Source organism: Podarcis muralis, chromosome 3 (assembly GCF_964188315.1).
Source record: "Podarcis muralis chromosome 3, rPodMur119.hap1.1, whole genome shotgun sequence".
NCBI lineage: Eukaryota > Metazoa > Chordata > Lepidosauria > Squamata > Lacertidae > Podarcis > Podarcis muralis.
Genome location: NC_135657.1, coordinates 82,827,631 through 82,841,056, shown reverse-complemented (window position 1 = coordinate 82,841,056; position 13,426 = coordinate 82,827,631). Strand labels below are relative to the sequence as shown.

The 13,426-nt window shown below is 43.5% G+C and overlaps 1 protein-coding gene across 6 annotated transcripts in view; it reads right to left on the bottom strand.

Annotated features, from left to right (window-relative positions):
- Positions 1-13,426, bottom strand: part of FILIP1 (filamin A interacting protein 1) — an 89,433-nt gene that overhangs the window by 56,315 nt on the left and 19,692 nt on the right. The window contains exon 2 of one of the 6 annotated variants that reach the window (XM_028722799.2): positions 3,796-3,853. The exons of 4 other annotated variants lie outside the window; for them this stretch is intronic. The gene's annotated coding sequence lies outside the window, so the exon portion shown is untranslated. Of the gene's footprint in view, positions 1-3,795; positions 3,854-11,748; positions 11,770-13,426 lie in introns of those variants that run through there. One more of the 6 variants, XM_028722800.2, reaches the window with a different exon arrangement.

Sequence of the window (13,426 nt, the reverse complement as noted above, 5' to 3'; positions counted from 1 at the left end):
GGAAGAATGGAGTGCCTGGCGTGCTCTGGTCCATGGGGTCACGAAGAGTTGGACACGACTAAATGACTAAACAACAACAAAGGAGGAAGGTAGCTGGAAGCAAACCCTTTCGGGTATATTGTTAATTACTAACTGCAAAACCGACATTTGGTATTTCCCTGATATGGATTTTGGAATTTTCCTTATGGGCCAGCACAGCTACCTTTACTTTTGAAGCAATTGCCAAGTGTGTCAGTGAAAGAAGGGATCCCTATCTGCTCAGATAGGAATGTTCTTTAAAGATCCCCAATTTGCTAGATATTGATAAAGCTGGTTGCCTTATCATGCTGGTAGGAAGTGCTTTTGGTCTGAAGGGGCAAATGAGTATGAGACAGGCATCCCTGGGGCACAATTGCTGTTCCTTGGAATGTGACTAATCCACTATGTTTTCTGCAACATGGGGCCATTTTAATTCACAGAAGAGGACTTCACCACCATGCTGATTCTGGCATGAGCTGAGTCTTCTGCAAACATCTGTATGAACATCCAAGCCACATTTTGTATGAATATCCAGTCCAAGCAACCTTGCCTCCAGTGAACTTATGAATTGCAAGGCAGATTCCGGAGGGCTGCTTGGAAAAACAGACGAATCCCTATGTAACAGGGAACTGTAGCTCTGTGGGGATTTGAGCTATGGTTCTTTGGGTTCTTTGGGGGGATGCACTTTAAATGTGCTTTAAGCATAGCATGTATGCAGCCTTGGATTCAGCAACACCTTCTGAAACCCTGGCGAGCTACTGCTGCTCATAGAATAGTAGAGTTGTAGGCTTGGAAAGGATTCTAAGGGTCATCTAGTCCAACTTTCTGCGTTGCAGGAATCATAGCAAAAGAATCCCTGACAGATGGCCATCCAACCTCTGCTCAGAAACCTCCGATGAAGAAGAGTCAACCACCTTTTGGAGGCAGCCCGTTCCACTGTTGAGCAGCTCTTACCACCAGAAAGCTATCCCTAATACAGTGGTACCTCTGGTTACGTACTTAATTCATTCTGGAGGTCCGTTCTTAACCTGAAATTGTTCTTAACCTGAGACACCACTTTAGCTAATGGGGCCTCCCACTGCTACCACACCGCCGCCGCCCAATTTCTGTTCTCATCCTGAATCAAAGTTCTTAACCCGAGATACTATTTCTGGGTTAGCGGAGTCTGTAACCTGAAGCGTATGTAACCCGAGGTACCACTGTATTTAGAAGCTCCTTTTTTGTCATTTGAATCCATTGGTTCAGGTCTTAACCTCTGGAGAAGCAAAAAACAAGCTGGTTCCATCTTCCATGTGATGGCTCTTCAGATATTTGAAGAAGGCTATCAAATCACCTCTTCCTCAACACACCCAGCTCCCTCAACTGTTCCTCATAGGGCTTGGTTTCCAGACCCCTTTGTCATCTTGGTTGCCCTCATCTGCACATGTTCCAGTCACCGTAAACAATACTGAGCTAGATGGACCAAAGGCAACTTCCTATGCTCCTATATAACACCGTGATACACAATATACATTAACATGCAATGAGAGATGAGTGTTAATAGGGAAAAAGCATGCCTCTCTGTTCTAGTGCATGAAGTGGCTTCCCCTCCTTGCTTTAAAAATAAATAAATAAGGAGATGCCCTCCACCCCTTCAGGGCTGTGCCCACCTCTAGTGTGAGCAGACATTTCCTGGAGAAGAACAAGGCAAGCCCCTTTGGCAGCCTTCTGTCTCCATTTTGTCTGAACAGTTGTCTCACTAATGCTACCCAACCAGGCTTGATACAATAACAGCAGTGCTAAAAATGAATGTACACAAGCCCTCAAGATTAACTTTCTTGGATGGTGACTGGCTCCAGACATTCTGCCTGGAAGCATAACGAGAGTCAAGTCCATTGACTCCAATCGCAAACTCAGTGCCAGCTGTCTCTGCACTGGCTAACAGGACCTGCACTGTTTGTTCACCTCTAGAGAATGTTATTTTGCTTAACAGTGGCAAGGTCATATCAAATGAAGTCACCATTTAAGTAATAGCCCTGGGGATAATGGATAGCCACCCAGGCTAGTAGCAGTTATAATAGCACAAGACACATTTCCCCCATGTCCTTTCTAAATGAATTGTTTGTGCATCCTTGCTACAAAACAAAACAAAAAAGGAAAGGAAAGAGGAGGGGCTGGGGAAAGCTGTATAGTGCTAGGAAAGAGCTGAAAAACAACTTGACATTTACAGTCAACACAATCAACATGTAATCTAAGAGCACGCTCAAAAAAGTCTGTGTTGAAGGGTAATTGAAAAGCAGAGGGGTGGGGGAGAGAGAGAGCCATGGTAAAATCCAAGCCAAACTCAAGATTTACTGAAACCAGAAGGCTTGCAACACTGTAAGAAAGAGGAAGATATTGGCCGCGGATGAAAGCAGAGCATTTCACAGATAATGAAATAAAAATTTTCATTTTGGAACGTTTAAGCAGGAAACTTCAATCCTGCATGACCAGTTCCAGAATAAAACAGTGCATATATTTCATAAAAGACACTATTTTCCCCCCGCCAAGTCCATCTATTACTTTAAAGGTATAACTCAAAATCTGCCTTCAGCTGAATGTGATGGTTTAAAAGAGACAGTACAGGAGACGGATAATGTGAGTACCTAGGGAATGAACTCCTGGGTGGTTTTGTAATACGTTTTGCTTTTCAGAGTCTGCCTGATATCTAACCTCATAAGGAACAAAACCGAGGCATGATTTATTTAAAAGCCAACTTCTCTACTTCCAGAACCCTGTTTCTAAATAAAAACAACAGTTGTGTGGCAGTCTAAAGACTGGACATAGTTGACAGTGGTGAACTATTCAACAGGAAGATTTGACTTAGAACTGTAGTACAGTACTTGTAAAATCCATTTGCTGGTCTTTAGGGTGTCAGCTTCCCTCCCCACTCCCTGGAATTTGAGTCCTTTGTTACAAGCCTTGGTCTTAGACCCACACCACCACCAGCTGGAGTTGCTATCCCACAATGCTGTCCCATGCATGTTTACTTGAAAGCAGGCCCCACTGTCTTGGGATGGGCTATTATTTTTTAAAAGGGAGCCTTTTAGGCCTAGCAGTTTCCTTTAGCTAGGCTAAAGGGGATCACTGTCCACTTCAGAATCTGCAGTCCAGCAGATTCCTTTGCAAGGTGGTGTGGGGGCTGTATGCTGCTGTTAGGCTTCCAAGGGGTTGCTCGAGAGCAAGCCGACAAATACCTCCCTGCTCGGCCATGAAGCCTTGCTTTTGATGCCAAAATAAACTTTATCTGTCCAGAGCGCCACTCTCCCGTGGCTGGCTCATTCACTGACAGAATCCGTGAATGGGCAGTCCTTAAACCTTCCCCAGCAAAGTAATTTCTTGACGCCCAGTCTGCGCCTCCCCTCTTGGCGCGAAAGCTTACTGCGCAAGGAGGGTGTGGGTAACGGAGGACCTCTCTCCTCCCCGCTTTGCCCAGGCAAGGTGTCCTGGCACTGCCTCGCCTCCTCCGAGCCCTGCAGCTCCTCTCCACTGGAGGCGTGGTTACTCTCCTCCACTGAGGAGGAGCTGCTTCCCACGATCTTTGGGGGCTCTCTATAATCGATCTTTGGGGGCTCTCTATAATCCATCCGGCTTTTCCTCTCTCCCTCCTGAACCGATGGCAGCTCCCTGACAGCTGCCTTGGTCCCTCCTCCCCATAATCCCCTATAAAGCTTCAAAAGCAATATATCGTTGGAAAATTCCATTCCACCTTTAGTTGCAGACATGGAACTGTTGCATGTCACATGTCTGTTTACATACCAGCACAGCTTGCTGGGAACTTCCGTTGTGTGTATAGCCTTTGATTTTGACTGTCTCTCTGAGGAGAAGAAAGCGAGACAACATGTTTCTTTTGTCCTGATTTATGCTTAATAAATCCGTAGCTTGTTAGTATGTTTCCACAAGCCTCATGCCTGTTCTGTTTGTGCAGTATGCTCTGCTGATATAGCGTCCTCAGGCTTTTGAAGTCTGAGTTGCTGATTTACATCGGACCAGAGGTTGGGGGTTCGTCACGGCTGGAAGGGCATGATCCAGCTGGGGGCTAGCCAGATAGAATCTCGGCCCCTGAAGGATGCCAACATATATCTGGCTGAGTGGCTAGTGCATGTGCTGCCTAGTCTCACCAGCACACCCCCAGAACCTCCCCCCCCTTTTGGCCCTTGGTCAGTTGGGCCAATGGTTTGGGAATGGGAGACTCAGATCTCCTTCAGATTCCCTGATAATATCCTATGGCTTTTGGGATACTTCTCCAGGGAACATAGGACTGCAGCCTCAATCACTAGGAAGTGATAAAGGAAATCTACACATTTAAATTTTGCATGTGTGTGTGTGTTACTTTCTCTCCAAATATACATTTCGATTCATTTTTTTTTAAGCCAAGAAATACATTGGAGCATTCAGGAAGTATGAAAATTGATGGAGAGCAGAAGTCTAACCTGCTGGACTAGGAGATACAGATCAGATTGATTTATACTGGAATTGGCAAAGATCAGATTCCATAGTTTGCAGAGAACCCCCTGGAGTTCTTTGCAGTTTGCTTTGGATTTCACCATCATAAATACATTAGTATCCACAAACCTGACTACCTCACTGCTCACTCCAGACTGCAGGGCACCAATCCAAATATAGATCTTTCAAGGACCCCAATGCATACCTTACTCCACTGTGAAAACTGTCCATTTATTCCTATTCCCAGCTTCCTCTTCCTTAACTAGTTACTAGTTCATTAGAGGTCCTATGCTATTGGTGTCTATGCTTGTGAGGTATGCTAAATGAAAGAAAGTTATTTTGAAAACCACTTTGGGCTTTTCATTTGCCTGGCAGATGTGGTACAGTAAATGCAAAATATGCCTTTGGGAACCCAATCCTATCTGTATCTCCTTGTTGCAATTCCCACTGAGTTGTGCATTCTTTTCATTTGGGAAAGTACTCTGAGTAACGGACTTCATAACCCTTACAAACTGAACTTGGGTCTCTTATTTTGCTCTCTGTCTATTGAACTAGATATTTAAATGTTCACTGTTTCCAGGAAGGGATCTCTCTGCCATAATTCCGAGGAAGGGAGATACAAAGGCAGAGACTGGTTTTGTTTGCAAATTCCTTTGCCTGACACAGGCTGTATATGAATGTACATCTGGATGTATTACCAAACACATCTAGTGTGGCGCTCTTTAGCTCTTTAGCACATTAGAGTTTGCAAAGAAAATGGCACAACAACCCCCAGGCATTGTTTCAAGCTTGCATTATTGTGCGAAACTGTGCCTGGAGTGGGAACACTGTTGTTAACAGACATTGTGCGTGTTCTGGACATGCTTAACAATGGAAGAACCAGGGGGGAAAGCACACCATACTTTAAAAGAAAACATATACATCTCTGAAATACATCCCAGAAGTACTGTTCTATACCACCATGTGAGCACTCCAGAGAGTACACAGATACTCTGATTGAACAGCAATGGCAATAGTGCAAAATCTGATCTCAGAGCAATTTTAACTTGGCACAATGCTCCACAGAAACTTCTTTGGATCTGGGAATATAAGTATAAAAAATATTTGTTATTACTATGTCCAAGGATAAATGGTAAGGAACTGTGGTTTTTTTTAATGCATTGGGTTATAGCCAATGTTAAGCCTACTCAGAGTAGATCCATTGAAATTAATTGACATGACTAACTTAGGTCTATTCATTACAGAGGGTCTAGTCCGATTAGAACTTAATTGGATGCAACCCATATTTTCCATCTCACCATAGTTCAGTTTTGGCCATTATGTTTCTGATACCTCTGAGATCATACAATGGCTGTTACATATCTTGCCATATGCTTTTTATTAAAATCTTGATGAAATGTAAACCTCAAACTCAGCTGATATAACTTGATTATGATGATTTCATCAATAGCAGAAAAATAAGATTGTGTCCAGGGCAGGGGCAACCCTATGGCCCTCCAAATGTTGGACTACAACTCCCATCATCCTTGATCATGGGCTGTGCTGGCTGGGACTGATGGAGCTGGAGTCCAGCATACTCAGTGGGGCAGTTGCCATTGCTGCAAGGACCAGTTATGCCAGAGACATTGGCTTGCATCTGAGAGCAGGGGAGAGAGAGCACAGTGGTGGAGCACGCAGAAAGGCATTGGTTCAACCCCAAGCATCTTCAGATAAAAGGACCAAATAGCAGGTGATGAGGAAAAGCACTGCCTAAGATCATGGCAAACCACTGCCAGAGCAGACAACACTAGCCTAGATGGGCAAATGGTCCGAGTGGTTATAAGGAGATTGTGATGGGCTAAGCCAGGCCGTGGTCTTAAAAAAACCCATTTAGGTACACGCAAGGATTTGTACTAATGCAGCAACATTTTCTTACACGCCCCACCCATTGCAGCAGCATTTCTGAAACTTCCTAACAGCTTGTCCAGAGGCGCAGAGATATTTTAAGAAGTGGGTGGTCCTCTTTTCCACCTACGAAGGTAATTTCGAGGAATATTCTCTTCCTTCCCTCCTCCATTTTCCCACATCCTCTAGTGAAGAGAAGAAGCAACACACAGTCTTACAAAGGCGAGTCAGTATAAGAACAGAAGTGATAAGGAAACCCCAAATCCCTTTTCTTCACAGTGTAAAGGATTCAGCGTATTTTGTACACGCGGAGAATAATGCTCAGGGTCACGCAAAAATATATATATATATAAATGCATTAATTAAAACCTGTCACAGACATTTACGTAAAGGCCCCCAATACAAACAAGCAGGTTCCATGGGGATGTGAGCTGGCCAAAAATACCATGATGATGTAATGATATTTTACTCACTCTCTGGCACTCCACAGTCTTGTTCAGCAGATCCATAGGCCCTGCTTTTCATTAAGTTTACCCCTGTGCAGAGTGAACTAGAAGAGAGGCTAACTTAACCTTTTTATTCTGTGCATTTTGGTGAAAAGTTTCAGGCATCAGTCACAGCTACTATGACATAATGTTTTGTTTTCTGCAACACCATTGCTGTTTATGCTAAATATATATCTTGTGATAGAATCTGGCAAAAAGACAGACCCTCCAAGTGTCCCTATTTTCCAGAGACGTCCCTGATTTAGAGAAGTTGTCCTGGTTTCTGATTTGATCCCAGAATGTCCCAATTTTCCTCAGGGTGTCCCTATTTTCATTGGGAAAATGTTAGAGGGTATGGAGTTATCCGACACCAGAGCCAACTGAAGGCAATTCTGTACAAGGAAGGGTTTTTAAAATGTTTAATTATGTTATTATATATGTTGGAAGCTGCCCAGAGTGGCTGGGACAACCCAGTAAGATGTGTGGGGCATAAATAGTAAAATTATCATTATGGAATGGGATGTCCCTATTTTCATCGGAGAAATGTTGGAAGGTATGAAAAGGTCAGTATTGGGTCTGCCATCCTAAAACTCCAGATTGGCCTAAGGATATGTCTACCTCACAAATGAAGTTGTTGTTTTAATTCATTAAACATTATGGTGGAACCTGTGTTCCATCGATTAACACATGCATATGATATGCATGTGGCTCTTGATAAAGTTATCTTGCCTAGAAACTCTTCAGTTCACTATTTTCACCAAAAATTATTTCCAAAACTGTTTTCCACAAGTCATAAGTTTTTCTCAGTTTGCTTAACAAATGGGGTGTGGGTGTTACTTAATTATATATTATTAATTGCTGCTATTTATCACTGCGTGTCTCTGTAGCCACTTCAGCCTGTGTTGTTATGGTCTCTCATCCTCAAGTATGAAGTATCAGGCCTCTTTCTATGTTGCCAGCCCAAGAGACCTGACGTAGCAGAATGAGACTGACAGAAAGAAAAGAGGAATCAAACCAATTTTTCTCTCACACACATCCCCTTGCAGAGCCAAAACACTTTCTCCATAAGCTTTTGCTCTTCAGGATATGAATTATTAATGTTGCTCCCGCTGCGCTGTGAAGCAAACCAGTTAAAGCAGTCAATGTCACTTGTGGCAGGGAAATGGGGGGAATATGGGAAATATGGTCATGTGGTTTAGAAGTCCCCAAAATCCCAAGTTTCAATTCCTCTTGCCACCACAGGGCAGTAGATATTTGGAGCTGCTTTCCTGGCACATGAAGTAGCAGCTGCTCTGCTCCTGAAAGATTTCTAGCATGGCTCTTGGTGTTGTCTGACTACAGCAGACAACACCATTGGATAATAGAAACCTGCAGCAACAGGAAACCAAGGGGAACCACTTCAGACCTTTGACTTCCTGACATTATTTGGATCCAGAAGCTGCTCTGTCTACTTTTAAATAATACATTGCCTGGTCTCCAATTGTCCAGTTCCGAAGCTTTTCTTTCTATGCTCTTTCATCACCCAATACCTGCCTCACAGAGCATTAATGCAATCACATTGTGCCAGGATTGGAGATATAAGCCACTGACAAAATGGCTGAAATACCCAAGGTGTGCCCAGTACCAGGATGGGGGGCAGGGTGGGGTGGGGGTGGAGGGAGGCACACAACAGCAAAAAATACAAAAATAAACAAAATAAAATTTGAAAGACACATCAAAGTCGTCCCAGGGAATGCCATCACATTTCACCCCAAAGGGACTGTCGTTGTGACTCTCAGTGCAGTGTGGACATGGAGAGAGCCAGCAACACACAGGCTGAGCCACGACAATGTCTGTCGTCATCATCCCATTTATTACCCAATGCCCACCCTTCAACAGCAGGTCCCAGGGTGGGTTGAAATGGGTCATATCATTGTGCCTCAACTTCTGTTAAACAGAGAGGAAGAGCTGTTTCACGATTCTGAAATATTTAGCGAAATGAACATTCACTCATTTGAAATTATACGTATGCAATTTCTGTATCTGGGACTATACACAACTGAGGGCAGACCCTACCATTAGGTAAAGTGAGGGAGGCAACCTCAGGTACCTGATTTCAGATGTCATGAAAAGGCCACCAATGGTTAGTTAGTTAATACATTATTGTTGCTGTTATTTGTTTTTCCCCCCATGTATTTTATTTGTTTGTCTTTTGCTGATAGAAAGAAGGAGTGGTACCCTACAAAAGAGAATACTATTCACTGGTCTGCCTGAAGGCCTGCTCTGCACTCTCTCTCTCTCTCTCTCTCTCTCTCTCACACACACACACACACACGGCACACACTTCACTTTTTTATCTACCATATTTTTCCATGTATAACACGCCCCTATGTATAAGACGACCCCTAATTTATGGGACCCCAAATTAAGGTAATGGGGGGAGATTGCCCAAAGTTGTTAAGCTTTTTTGGGGGGCGTTGCAAACAATTGCTCACCTGCCTGACCGCCACTGCCAATCACACACTTCACCAAAGCCACCAATTGTCTGCCCGCTAGCTGCCAGCAGCAGCCAATCACCAGCAGGGCTTGTTGAAGCCACCAATCACCCGCCCAATTGCTGCCACTATAGCAGCCAAACACCAGCAGGCCTTGCCACAGCCACCACTCACCCACCCAATCGCAGCTGACAAACTCCTGCTCGTGGCAGCTACCAATTGCCCGCCCCCCGCACTATCCGTGTATAAGACGACGCCCCATTTTTAACATTTTTTAAAAATAAAAAAGCATTGTCTTATACACGGAAAAATATGGTATCTATCTATCTATCTATCATCAGATAGATGATGGATCTATCTATCTATCTATATCTATCTATCTATCTATCTATCTATCATCTATCTATCTATCTATCTATCATCTATCTATCATCATCTATCTATCATTTTTTAAACTGTCTACAACATTCCCCTAGAATTTCTTATGAATCTTTATGGATCTTTATCTGAATCTGAATCTGAATGGATCTTTATTTTTGCATCTGGCCTGGACTGGGTACCAGAAAAGTAAACCTGTGTCTTATTACGTGAGATGAAATAGCATGCTAAATAAATACTTTCTCAATTCCATGATCAAAGAGAGAGCTTGAATAAAATTATGCTGTCATTAAAGCCGCGATCCATTAAAGGCTTAGCCTGTGTCACGAACCGTCTATTTTATTGGGCCAAGATGTGGTAAAGGCTGTATCTGGGCCACACTCAATTTTTCTTTTGTTTTCAAGGTTATAAAGCAACAGCAAGATATGTTTGCCTGTCTCCTTCATTCTATACACCAAGTATCTTGAACATACTAATGTAATTATTAAACGATGACTAAAAAAAAAAAATGAACTTCTGCATTGAACCTGCAGTAGGTGAATCAGAACGAAGTAGACATCAATATATTGTATTACAAGGCATGTAACCTCCATCCATTGCATACTTCCAGATAACCCAGGTAATGACTAGAGTAAATTAAACACTTCAGGTGGAATTTAACTAAGTTTTACTCAAAGTAAACCTGTTGAAATGAATGGTCCTAACTTAGCCATGTTCATTAATTTGAAGTTGCCTACTCTCAGGGAAGGGACGCAGGTGGTGCTGTGGGTTAAACCACAGAGCCTAGGACTTGCTGATCAGAAGGTTGGCGGTTCGAACCCCTACGACGGGGTGAGCTCCTGTTTGGTCCCTGCTCCTGCCCACCTAGCAGTTCAAAAGCACGTCGAACTGCAAGTAGATAAATAGGTACCACTCCGGCGGGAAGGTAAATGGTGTTTCCGTGCGCTGCTCTAGTTCGCCAGAAGCGGCTTAGTCATGCTGGCCACATGACCCAGAAGCTGTACGCCGGCTCCCTTGGCCAGTAAAGCGAGATGAGCACCGCAACCCCAGAGTCAGTCACGACTGGACCTAATGGTCAGGGGTCCCTTAACTTTTACCTTTACTCTCAGCGAAACTTCATTGAATACTACCCAACATTCTGTATTTTACAAATTATGCTGTTTCTTTGTTTACTATATTTGCATTTTTCACCCTCACCATTCAAGGCATTGTACATTGATTGCCTTGTAGAAAGTGGTAATTGAACCACACAGAACCAACTCTGCAAGTGTTTCCTTAAAGCAGGCTGAGCAAGGGAACGAAAGAAAAGGCAGCAGGGCAAATGGTTCTTCCTCTTAATCAATCCATGCTTAATCAATAATCAATCAATCAATCAGAATGTCGGCCACAGCGGTGACTCAGTTCTTAAGGGGAAGTGTGGGGAAACCCATCATGTATCCTGTATGGATTGTGGCCTCTCCTTTATCAACTGCCACAAATATTCCTCACATTCCAAGACAGTGAGCAACTTCTTACAGTGTTAACTATTTAGTGGTTCCATTGTGGGTGTGTACATTATTTGCACCGATTAGGCAGCATATTTAGCACACGTTTAATGTTTAAATGTACATGCATATAGCCTCTTTTTTTAAAGAATTGGCCTCTCTCTGCTGCAAATTTCTTGGGGGCAGTATGCAGATGACTGTTTGCAGAGTGGGTGCAAGGGATGTTTGAGGAATTTAAACTGGCCTGATCCGTATGCCTGCAAGCACACAAAAACTCCTTCTTGTAAATACTTGTCACTTTTGAAGTTTTAAGTGTTTACAAGAAGAAGGGTGGGAATAAGAGGTGTTTGTCGGTTCTTTAACTTCAACATCAAGGCTGCTGATTCTGGATGAGCAAATGGGCAATAACAATGTCACTGAGAATTCAAATCAGCCTCATGCTAGAATGTCACAACACTTTACAGTGAAGACCTGAAGCTCTCTGTGCATAAAACAAGACTCTGTAGCTTTCCAAGCTATTATGCATAAAGTTCAGTTTTAGTGTTACTTACTCTAATTTACCTTTATACTCTGAAGCTATTGTCTGCTGTGAAGTTGTCCATTACCTTCTCTTCATGACACTTACAATGGCTAATTTATAAAAAGAAAGGTTGAGAACCTCACGTCCTGTCAAAAGATAGATTTCCACTTTAAGCAAAAACATACCCAGACATTGCTTGAATTTGGCCCCTTTCTTAACCTCCAAAAGAATTCATTTTGGCAGCGTGCTGGAAACATATAAGAACAATGTAACAGCTACAGTTTGTTTTCCTTCCTGTAATGTTTTATGATAGCATTTTAAAATATGTGTTTATTTGACACTTAGCCACTGCTATCTTCTATATCTTCTGGAATTTTAGCCCTGTTTCAGCCACACAGAAAGATCAAGAAAAGCTATTTTCACAATCATATATATTAAATGTTGTTTTAACTCAAGGAACTATAGGGGGGGGGGTGTAAATCTGTTCTACCAATTTGCAGTTCACACAATTCACCCACACACGGTGTGGGATTTTCCAGAGGCCTAGCTTTGCGTTGCCTTAAGCCCAGCTCCGATATCCCATTTTCTAAAGTTGGATTTCATAAACTACCTTCTAGATCAGGAGTTCCTCAACTGTTTTTGGCCTGGGGGCACATTTGAAAATCTGAGAAACTGTTATGGGTACCACTAAATATCCATTTCATGGAAGAATGACTAGCAATGCTTGGAACTCCCTCAAAACAGGCAAAACATCTACACACATCTAAACAAATAAAAGACAGGGTATGTGTGGAATTAGGCAATCCTTTAAAACAACATTATTTTTATGTCAGGGGTGCCTGAGATGCCCGGGTGTCAATGAGCCCCACAGTGGGGACCCCAGTTTTAGATACATTTCTTAACTGCTACAGGAGTTTAGTAGGAAAAGAAGTGCTTGCTGGGACAGACTGTCATGACCTCTGTGACCAGCAATGATCTGGACACAGAGATGTAGGCCAGGGGTCAGCAAACTTTTTCAGCAGGGGGCCGGTCCACTGTCCCTCAGACCTTGTGGAGGGCCGTACTATATATTTTTTTGGGGGGGGGGAATATGAACGAATTCCTATGCCCCACAACTAACCCAGAGATGCATTTTAAATAAAAGCACACATTCTACTCATGTAAAAACACGCTGATTCCCGGACTGTCCACAGGCCAGATTTAGAAGGTGATTGGGCCAGATCCAGCCCCCAGGCTTTAGTTTGCCTACCCATGCTGTAGGCTGCAGGGGAACCAGATAGGGAGCAGAATTTGGGTCAGGACTCAGAGATAAGACTGCGGAAGATAGGGAGACCAGTGTGCCCAAGGTGGTTGGACGAGACTCCCAGAGGAACCTCCCAGACCACCAGGGCCTACAGGCCAGAGCCTAGCCCCTCACACACACCTTCCCCTGAGCCCAAAAAACTAGATGCCTCTCACTGCACACCACCAGTCCAGCAGTGTGGGGAGCACACCAGGAGGGAGACTATGGAAAGGAGGAGGAGGAGGAGGTGTACCCATCTACAGGCCAGAGGATTGACCCATCGAGGCTCTAAAGCTCTCTCAAGGTGGTGGAGTCTGGAGACAGAGGCATAAAAGGCCTTAGTCTGTTTCCAATCTTTGTCACGGACAAGCAATCTCACTGGTTTCCCTGTGGGTTTTGGCATCAGACCAGAACACAACAGAGCTACAAAATTCACT